The following is an 11,237-nucleotide window of genomic DNA, read 5'->3' as shown; positions in this document are numbered from 1 at the left end:
GGGGGGGGGGTCTTTGTGGGGGGGCCCGTCTCCGCGAGGGCGGAGCCTGAGCTATTGAAGGAGGGTTAGACTCGCGAACTCCGGTGGTGAAATGACTCTTAGTAATAGTTAATCTTTAATGAGTGAGGATTACTGGGGCCTGTCTTTTACCATTGTGGAAACGGCCCTCTGAGAGGGGCAGAGAAGAAATGAATTCCGGAAGGCTGTTGCAACCCCTTCTCACCGGTTGGCGCGCGAGGGGCGGAGGCAGAGTGGGTGGGGCATAGTACCCCCTCCTCCGCGCCTTATACGGTGAGGCGCGCGCCTGGGGGCGGGGCGGGGCGAGGCGTGCCAGGCCCGAGCTGGCGTCCCTTGGGGCCCGCGCACCTCGCGGTGGAGGGCGGGTCTGCGAGGGAAACGTGGGCAGGCTTGAGTTGTGAGGGACTGGTTGGGGATTTCATCTTTGGCGTGTCTTATCTATGCAGACATCTAAAATTTTCCTGAGTGGGAACGGAAAAATCCAAGTCCTCAAGCCACCGTGTTAAAGGGAAAGCAGCATGAACAGGGCATCAACACGGCCTGGTGTCACTAGGAGTTCTGCCCTAGCCGCTGCGAAGAAGCAGAAATGAGCACCTGGCAGGTTTGCTTTGCTCCCGCCTGCTTTCCCAACCTGGCCCTGAAGGTGTTTCTTTCTACTTAGCGTCGTAAATTTCCCGGCGCCGCCCCTGAGGGGCTCCGAGGCGGGCGGGCGGGCGCCCCCACTCCACCCCCACGGGCTCGGGCCTGCCCGGCTGGTCGTGAAGCGTTGCTGTGACGGTAGCCATGGGGACCCAGGGCCGCCTGGTGCTCCACACAGGCATGTTGGCTCAGATTCAGGCCACGACTGCAGAAGTAACTCGGAAATGCTAAACTGCACCTTGTTTTGGTGTTAAGTTTCAGGGGACCCAAACTCTAGCAATAGCTGCGAATATATAATTATAATGCTTTTTATCGCTAGAATATTTAGCGCTAGAATAAAATTAGTTAAAATCATTTTATGAATATGAGGGATAGGTGGTTCCTGATACGGTATTACGTGGTCTTAACTGAGTTCATTTTAGAGACTGAACAGTGATTTTTAGAAGACCCTAGTAATTGGCAGGTATAGACCAACTCTACAGGGGCTTAATGAGACATCTGTACTGGATTATCAAAGTCACTTTTCTGTATTATCCTCAACAGCTGTTTGTAAAAGAGCCATCCTGTTGAGCAGTACTGTTGAAGTTAATGTTTTGTCCTATGTGATGCAAGAATTCACACTTGGAAAACAAAACTGTTGGACAATTTTATATTCAACATAGAAGTGACTTTTAAATGATATTACATTGAATACAGACAAATGGGAAGATTAGTCTTCAAGCCTTGTATAAAGACACTAAAGAAATCTCACCGCTACAAATGAAGACTTCCTGCCACTTTGGGCAGTAATTTGGTTTAACTTGCCTTCAAGTATCCCAAAACCCCATACAATGTAAAGTTAATGATCAGAATCCCAAATGAGGATTTCTTAAGAAAAGAGTTTGGTGTGATTATTCTGGAGATGTCTCAGCGCTGCTGCTGCTGCTGAAATGTAAACTAGGTAAGTTATTACTAAGCTGCATTTTTTTTAATCTCTAGCATCTTTTCTACGTGTCCTGTAGATGTGTTCAATTAATATGAGCTAATTTATGTGGAATTGCTTTATAAAAGTAAAAGCATTACATACCTTTCTATATTTATAGTTAGAATGAATTATTCCATTGGCAAACTTGACAGTAAACTGATTAAGCTGAGATAATTGGGGCAACTGAGAAGACAAATTCTGTGACAGGATTGTAATAGGATTAAGGAGGTACTGTTTCTGTTGGGTTGTCAGAAAAGTCATGACGCATTTTTGCAACGAAAAACAGAAAAATACGTCATGACTTTTCCGACAACCCAATATGTATGGGAAAGATCTTTGGAGTTCTTAAAGTACTCTCAGTCTCCAAATCCTTGGAATTGTATAGGCATCATTTGAGGAGTGGAAGTAAAAAAGGTTAGTAGTCTATAGAAATTGAATTTTGAATAACATTTGCTTTTTACCTAAATATTTTACATTTATTTAAAAGTCCTGGGATTCTTTTCAGTTAAGCTTCTAGACTTTTATCAAGAAAGATAGTCTTCAAGGGGGAAAAAAAAAAGGCTCGGAGTTATATGAGATAAACTCAGTGTTCTAAAGTACCTTAACTGGGTTTAGGAAAAGGTCAGTAAGTTAGTGCACATTATCCACCTATCCTATAAACTACAAGATGTTTTTGGCTAGTGGATTATAAACTAACATTCAAAGTTCTTCCCTATAAGTTTAAATAACAGCAAAAATGTAGTTTACAGTGCATTGTAAAATGTCATTTTATAATATCTGTCACTCTTTTAAATGTATGCAATGGAATTAAATATCAGTATTTTGATACCCATCATCCATTTTTTGAAAAGTGAACTAGCTCTTTGATAGTCCAAGTTTCACAATGTATCGGAGTCCTGTTCCTTGTAGCAGTGGTTCTCAATTAGGGACTGTTGCCTCCTGAGGGACATTTGGCAATATCTGGAGATGTTTTGGTCATAACTAAGGTGTGGGGGCTACTGCATCTGGTGGGAAGAGCCCAGGGATATTGCAAAACATTCTATTTTGCACAAGGCAATCTCCCAACAACAAAGAATTAATCAGCCCAAAATGTCAATAGTGCTGTGCTCTTGAGAACCCTGACCTACAGAACTCTATTCTTATGTACTAAGGTTTTAGGCGTGAAAGCCTTATTGGTTATTGTTCTTTCCTGCAACCAAAAAAATGCCTGTATATTTAAATTTATTGCATATCCCATAATCACAATGTTCTAAAAGTTGAGTCAGCCAGTTGATCAAAATATAAATATCACAATTTTTAATTATTATGAAAAACATTTTCTTGAAATGTATTTTTTATAAGATTAGGCTTTTTATCATTTAGCTTAATTTTCCATGTATGGATAGTATTTATTGCTGGAATTTGACAGAATTCAACATCAGTTATTTTTCTCTTTTTCATTTTTAGAGATGTAAAGGCCAAAGTATTTTGTTCATTTAAGTTGAGGGGAATAAAAAGAATGTTAATATATCAATGTCATTCAATTTTTTTTATTCCTTCTGAGTTATGCTAAAAATCATTTACTGATAGTGACCTATCAGAATTCCTAATGACATTAAGTTCTACAGTTTAGTTTGGTTTAGAAGCAAAGCTTTAGAATCCCAGCTTGGAAAGTAATCCCTCACCTAGTCAATAATTTTCTCAGTATTGACAGTTTAGTGCACTCGCAGTTATGTCCTATATGCCATATTTAATATGTACCATATTAAAATTCAGGATGGATAAGAGGTATTCATTTTGTAAAGGCCAAAAGGGGTAATCTCTGTGTACTTAAGTACCCAAAATAGTATCTGATTTAAGTGGTTGTTTATTAGTAGTTGTTAGATGGATGGGTGGATGAACAATTGAAAGAATGAACACTTTAGAATTAAATATTGTAATAATACAAGCTAGAAATGACAAGTGATAGCAGGGAAGCTGGTGAGAAACAGTACATTCTGGATATATTCTGAAGACAGAATTTTCTCAAGGTTTGGATGTGAGAGAAGGGGAAGCATCAGCTATCACTGCATGGTTTTTGTCCTAAACACTGGAAGAGTTATCATTTACTGAGATGGGGGAGACTGAGAGCAAAAGCATGAGGAAACACAATTCCTGCCGTCCTTTTTCTTCAGTGCCACATTTGTGTTTCTAAGCTTAATTTAGCTGTTGACACCTATAGTCATCTGTTGAAATATAAATAATATATTACTTTTAATCTAATTGAAAGACCTACACAGCCATTTTCCCACAAAATAATGGGATGTTTTCCCTTTGTTTCTAACTCCAATGCCTAAAATTCAAACACTTGACAATGTTAATTGTAACTCTTCTAAGTAATGTTAATTATCTGGTTTATGTATATTAGATGTACCTTAGGACAGGTTTTATAGTTAAAGACTATTCAGTGTTTTAATAGAATTTTAAACATTTTATTGTATTTTAAATCATCAACTCTGTACACAGGTGTTTTTTTTAGGACAGATTTAATATCAAACATTGGCTCTGTTGGATATAAAAATAGACTTCTCAAACTCATAAACACCAAAACCATGATTTGGGTTGGGATAATTGAGTCATATCGTTTTCTGACTTGGTCAGAATCATGCAAATGCAACTGCAACATTATAATTCATGATTCATATTAATTCAGGTTAACATGCAGTGTTAAATAGAGTTTTCCACCTTGGTTAGGCTAATCCAAAGAGGCACATTTTTCTCTCAGTAAGTTTTTAAAACTGAGTTTTTCTTCCAGTTTGTTCAGCAGAGAAAATAATATATGCAACGACAAAAAAATGAACACCACGTCAATGAGAGGATAATTATGTCCCCATTTGTTAAGATCTTTTGAAAAATTAAACCAAATTTGTCCACCTTTGTATATTAACATTATTAGCTATTTTGTGATACTGATGCATACTGATAGTGCCCCTTATTCAGTTCCCCCCAAGTACAAGATTCTGAGGGTTTGGGTTCTCAGAGTCCAGTGAAGGAGACAGATATATACATACCGGCTTTATTACATGTTTGTGATAAATATTGAGATATAAGCAAATATTGAAGGAACATAAACAACGAAGAAATTCCTGTAGCTACTGGCATTATCTTTGCATCGATAGCACTCCTCTTAGGAGAATAGGTTGTGTGCACAGAATCATTTTGCTTCTTCCTCCTTTGACAAATTGTTTTCTTCTTAATCCTCACATTCCTGCCTCCTATCTACAAATCTACTGGTTTGTGCAAATGATGTTCTTGCCACCTCTGCTGGATAATGGCAGGTGCAGACACTGCTCTAGTCTTGGAGAACTGCAGCTGCCCTTTTTGGAGCAAAAGCATCCTTCTGGGTAGCTGATACTTGGACTTCCTTTTTAAGTAAGGTATCTTTACCAGGATCCCTTTATGGAAACCATGCATATAGGTAAAAGACCTGCTGTAGTCTTCAGCCTAATGGCTGTGCCAGTTATAAAGACTGCACAAGCTGAGGAAAGCCATTTACATTTTGTACTTACTTGGTATATGTGGATATAATACATATAAAATACTATATAATGTGTATTTAGTGTTCAAAATTATGTGATTGAGATCTGTTGATTGTTTTTTTCCCTTACAAAAGGGATTGTAAACTCTGTTGGTAAGTAAAGAATTCTCATTTTGGGGAACTAAAGAGTGTGATCACCAGTTCCAACATGTGGGGTGTATGTGTGGGGGATGAGGTTCCCCACACTGACAAGCAATGACACCAGCTGGGTATTCTACAATTTAACTCAATTGTGACACTACCCAGAGATAGCATCAGATTCCACAAGTTAAGGACTCAGTCCCACAAGCCAGCCTTGCACTTCAGAGGCAATCTCAAGCCCAGGGTGGTACTTGTGCTTCTGACCAACCAGCTACAAATCAGAGGTTCCCCTGACTCCCTCCTTGGATTACAGGTTAAGGGGTCAGTCCTACAAGACTTCCTTCCCCGCTTTAGAAGCCAATCGAAAGCCCAGGTTGTCACCTATGCTTTTCTCACAGATGCTCTCCTCGGGTTCAGTTAGTTTACTAGAGCAGCCCACAACACAGAAACATTTCACTCATTAGGTTACTGGTTTATTATAAAGGATGTAACTCAGGAACAGCCAGATAGAAGAGATGCATAGGGCAAGGTATGGGAAAAGGGCTTGGAACTTTCATGCCCACCCTGAGTGTACTATTCTCCCAACTCTCCACCAACCTTGAAGCCTCCAAACCCCATTCTTTTGGGTTTTTATGGAGGCCTCATTACATAGGCATGGTTGATTAAATTATTGGCCATTGGTGACTGAATCACCCTCCAGCTGCTCTCCCCTCTCCTATTCCTTCACCAAGGAGTGGGACTGAAAGTTTCAATGCTCTATTCAAGGTTGGTTCCCCTGATAACCAGCCCCCATCTTAGGTGCTTTCCAAAATTCACTTCCTTAAAATAAACCTAGTTGTGGTGAAAGGGGCTACTTATCAATGACAAGACACCCATTTCACCTTGATGGCCCTGAAGTCATTTCAGAAGCTGAGGACCAGAGACCAAATATTATAACAAGATGCTACCATTGCTCTTACTGCTCACGAAATTCCAAGGGTTTTGGGAGCTGGGAGCCAGGAACCTGTGGATGAAGACCAAATATATATTTTTTTTATTGTAACTCACAATATCAGGAATTAACGATAGAGATGTCTTATCACCAATGTAATCTAGTTAGAGTGGCCAGTAGAACTACGGGTTCATAATAGAGATTCCCCATCTTTGAGGTAGAACTGATTCACTTGTCTGCCTGAATTGACAGATCATTTACTACTTTTCTGTCTTTGTGCTGCCTATACCTTCTGTAGAAAGTAGACCCTGGAATTAAACTAGAACGTCATAGTTTATATTTTATAAACGTTATATTATTCTAAAGTAAGGTAGCCCCTACTTACAATTATCTGTTTGCAGACTTAGTAGTAAATAAAGTAATTGAAATTCTAGAATTGGCTTAAAAAGAAGCTTTAAACTCCATGTAAGGGCATACATAACATTATTTTTGGGTTAGGTTTTGGTTCCCAAGTTTTTAAGACACTACTACTTAAAATGGAACTATAGATAATGAAAGACAATTGTAATCTTTAATACCAAGAGAGAAAGAAAAAGAAATTTTAGTGTTAAAGTCTTAAATACCAAAGAGATGACCGATAGTAAGTAGTAAAAACTTTTCTATAGAAATCATTAAATCATAATATGCATATTTATTCATATTTTGGAATGTATGTTTCTACCAAAATGATGACAAACTAATTATAATTTTTACATTTTTTTCTCACTACAAAGGAGATTTTAGAGAAAATACTAAAAAATTATTTTAAAAATTACTTTCGAATTTCACAGATCTTTTTAAAAGTCATATTTAAAGAGAAATATTTTTCTAATAAAACATTAGCCTATCTTTTTTATATTTTGTTTTGTATTTATTGCTGGTTTATAGAAATAAAGTTATTTTTGTATATTGTCTTCCCCTCAGCAACAGTGCTACATTTTTGTATTCTAATAGTTTGTAGATTCTTTTGGGTTCTTTACACATACAAATTATATAAATTATATTAGCATCATTTTTTAACAATGTAAATACCTAAAAGTCAAGTCAGTCTTAAAAACACAAGAAAGCTGGAGAATCTATACTATTAGTAAAAACAGATACACAAGTGATCATATTTATGACAAGTGATTAAGCACTGCATTCCCCAAGGTGTTTTTTTCGATAAATCATGCAATGTGAAGTGAATATCATATGAAAAAAGATATATACCTTCACCAGTACTTCACACACCATGCACCAAAATCAGTTCTAAAGGGATTGAAAACCTATCTGACTTTTTTTTTTGGGGGGGGGAGGGGATTGCAAATCTAAATGTGAATGATAAAATAATAAAGCTTTTAAAATGAAATATAGGAAAGCTGTTGTACTCATGATTTCAGTTTACCACAGTAACAGAATGCAAATTAAAATCGGCAGCAGGAAAGGGGCATAGAGCAGGGTGCCGGAGAGACCAAGTCCAGAGAGCTTCCAGTTATCTTCCCAGAGAGTTGTAGGACAGTGCTTGCTTCTTCCAGCAACAGTGGCTGACAGTGCACGCAGTGTTGTCAACTAGGGAAGCTCAGAAAGCCTTGGTATCCAGGGCTCTTATTGAGGGAGTCAGTCCCATAGTGATGGCTCTCTTCCCACATTGCTGACCTTATTCTCTAGCTCCTCCAGACATCATGGTGATATCGTATGGCCAAGGCCCTCACCATAAGTCGCATTGTTAGCAGAAACTACTTGGCTTGGCCCAAGGCCCCAGGTAAACAAAGACTCGTATGAGGCAGAACATTACAAGGACTTAGAGGTTACTTCCCTGGAGCCCTGGGCAAGGGCCATACTTTTCTCTGGACAAGGTTAATTTTTTACTACACATAGGTAAAGATTTCTTACACAGGAAATACCAAAAACTTTTGCCATAAAGATAAAAAAATGATAAATTATTCTGTATTAAGAACTTTTACTCATTGAGAGAATGATTAAGCGATTCAAAAAGTAGGAGAAAGAATCTCTAATACATATGTTTGACAAAGACTAGTATCCAGATTATGTGAAGAATTCATACAAAGCAATATGAAACAAATCCAAAGGGGGTTAGGGGTGGGCACAAAAAACACTAAGAAAAGATGTACAAACCTCATATTTAGTTATCAGCCTTATGTAAATTAAAGCCATGATGTGATATACTACTATGTATCTTGCCAAAATGGCTAAAATAAAAAGATGGACAATGCTAGAGTCAGCAGAGATGCAAAGCAGCCATACTTCTTATACAGTGTTGGTGAGAATGTCAGTTGGTGCAACCACTTTGGAAGACTGGCAGTATCTACCAAAGATGAATATATGCATACCCAATGACCGAGAAATTCCATTTCTAAGTGTATACCCAAAAGAATATGCATGCATCCATTCACCAACAACATATATTAGAATATTCACATCAGTACTATTCATAATATCAAGAAACTGAAGAATACGCCATTAATAAAGAATAGATAAACTGTGACATAGTCACACAGTGGGATATGATACAGGAATGAGAATACAATATACAACTGCAAAACAATATGAAGGAATTTCACAAACAAAATGTTGAGGAAAAACCAGACACCAGAGTACATTCTTTGTGATTCCACTTATATAAAGTACAAAATCAATAATTAGAAATCAGGATAGCAGATATCTTTAGGCAGTACAAAAGGCATGTAGTGACTGGAAGGTGTGCAGAAGGGCTTCTGATACAGTTCTGCTTTTTTTATTTTTAAAGATATTTTTTTTAATTGGGGAATTGGGGGGATGGGAACAGCGCTGGGGAATTGGGGGAAGGGGAACAGACAAGTTGCTGTCCTTTTATTCTTCAGTCTAGTTGTGGAGGACCTTGCTTCACTGGCGCAACTTGGCACCATCATTGCGCTCTTCCTAGGCGAGGCAGATCAGTCGCCGGCTTCTGGACGGCTGATCACAGCGGCTGCTGGCCACTCACGCTGGCTACTCATGCTGGCTGCTGGCTATAAACGGTAGCCCATGGCAACCCACTGCCACAGGGGCTGCAGCCTACGCCGTCGCCGGCGACTCACGGCAGCCCAGCTCCAGGTTGAGCTGTTGTTCAGCATCTTAGCTGTAGAGGGCAGTGTCACTGGCCCTCATATGTGGGATACGAACCAGGGCCCTCTGGCATCCCAAGCTAGCTCTTAACCATCGCGCCACTTGGCCTGCCCCAGTTCTGCTTCTTGATTTACATATTATATAGGTATTTTCAGTTTGTAAAAATTAAGTTGTACACAGGTTTTTTCTTGCATTAGTCAAGTTTACATTTATCAGATAATGTGAGAAGAAGCATGCTCTAATAGAAACAGTAGAAGTGAATTACTGTGTAGCTTAAGCTTAAATAAGGCTTAAGCTTCAGGTCCCCTCACTTTCATGCTGAGGCAGGATAGATAGACGATGAAATTGACAATCCCCTCCAGGATACCACATGAGGTGCCTCACAGGTTACAAAAGTAAGTGACTATCCAGTACCTGCAGCTAGAAAAAAAACAACCAGTTTCATCAGGCAAGGCTAACTCCTGTGACCTATGACTGGGGACCTGACCTTTAGCTAATTATAATGTCATAATCTCATTTACATTGCAGTTACTACAACTCCCATCATACATGTGACACCATGACAGTTCTGAAGGAACCAAATAAGGAAGAAAATGGGAAACAGAGGGTCCCGCCCAGGGGAGGAGATGAATGAACCACATGAATGGGACACCACCAATTCCCACCCTGGTAGGGATAAAAACCCGTGATCATGACCTCCTCAATGTGACTCATTCTCTGAGTTCACCCTCACTTCAGGTGTGTACTTTAATTTTCAATAAATCACTCACTTTCCTGCATCTGCCTCGCTCTTGAATTCTTTTTTGCATGGAGACAAGAGCCCAGTCACCGCTGCTCTGAGTTGAGTCCTCTCTTGGACATCCCCATGAGCCTGTAGTGACAATGGGACTCAATAAGTGCTGGAAGCAGTAGTGGATTCTAGGTGCAGTGAGGAAACCAGGTTGCAGAGAGAAGCATTTCTATGTAGACATTTCTGGTTAAATTGCCTAAAAAGATCTCAGAAGAACAGGACCTGAATTGCCAATCCTCCAGTAATTTGTTGTATTCTCATTCTAAAAAATATTCACTTTGTGCTTACTTGTTTCTCTATTATTTTATTCTTTGTCTTAAATATGGACAACCCCCCTCCCCCCCCACATACACACAAACACACGCTGCATTTCACTAGTGTATAAACTTCAGCTCCTACCTACTTAGATCTGCCTCTGAGGAGTCAGAAGACCTTGTTCCAACCCTACCTATGGTTTGATTTTTATCACTGGCATCAAATCTTTCAGTTCTTTTCCTTGCATTTATAGGCTTCATTTTTATTCAAGAAACTCTTTAATACACTAAGTAATCATAGTTTGTCAGTCATTATTTCAAGTAAAAAATATTGTGCAATGGAATAAAGCAGCTATTCACGCTTTCAACTCAAAAGACTTACAGTGTGCTTTTTCTGAAGATGTACTTTAGTATGCAGCAGGAGTAATTTTTGTGTATTTCCCATTCATCACACAAAATGTTAAAAGGACATGTACTCAATAAAATTAATGGTTTTTACTAAGTTTTTTCAAGGACATTCTTAAACTGCTTTTTCCCCCCTTTTCCAACATATTTACGACAGAGTAAAATACAATGACTTAATTCATGCTAGCAGTTTTATTCACCATTGCTTTTGCACCATCAATGCAAATATCAGTGTACATGTTCCAAGATAAATGATGACATTTTAAAAAGTTTATTTAAGCCTTTAATATTTCAGTATAAGTTGTATTCAAATAAAAGATCTTTGATGATTAGTTGGTACTGATACCAGGCAGATACAGGCAAAACAGCAAGTCTAGCAAAGTCTGTTGCCTGATCATTTTTCAAGGTAAAATTACGATTCTGCAGAAAAAATATCTCTTCATGACTTCAGTTAAATCTTTAATTCAAAAAAAGTT

At 38.6% G+C, this 11,237-nt stretch overlaps 1 long non-coding RNA gene across 4 annotated transcripts; it reads left to right on the top strand.

Annotated features, from left to right (window-relative positions):
* Positions 1 to 30: 30 nt before the first annotated feature.
* On the top strand, positions 31 to 10,089 carry LOC109390468 (uncharacterized). Of its 4 annotated transcripts, none has more exons than XR_002125579.1 (3): positions 31 to 291; positions 465 to 1,597; positions 9,841 to 10,089. It is a non-coding gene; the product is annotated as an uncharacterized LOC109390468 (long non-coding RNA). The 4 variants fall into 4 exon arrangements; XR_002125577.1 differs by lacking the exon at positions 31 to 291 and having other exon boundaries at positions 311 to 619; positions 1,201 to 1,597; XR_002125578.1 differs by lacking the exon at positions 31 to 291 and having other exon boundaries at positions 311 to 661; positions 1,201 to 1,597.
* Positions 10,090 to 11,237: the final 1,148 nt, after the last annotated feature.

Source organism: Hipposideros armiger, unplaced genomic scaffold (genome assembly GCF_001890085.2).
Source record: "Hipposideros armiger isolate ML-2016 unplaced genomic scaffold, ASM189008v1 scaffold_270, whole genome shotgun sequence".
Lineage (NCBI taxonomy): Eukaryota > Metazoa > Chordata > Mammalia > Chiroptera > Hipposideridae > Hipposideros > Hipposideros armiger.
Note: the sequence above shows the minus strand (reverse complement) of the source record. Positions and strands in the feature narration are given on the sequence as shown.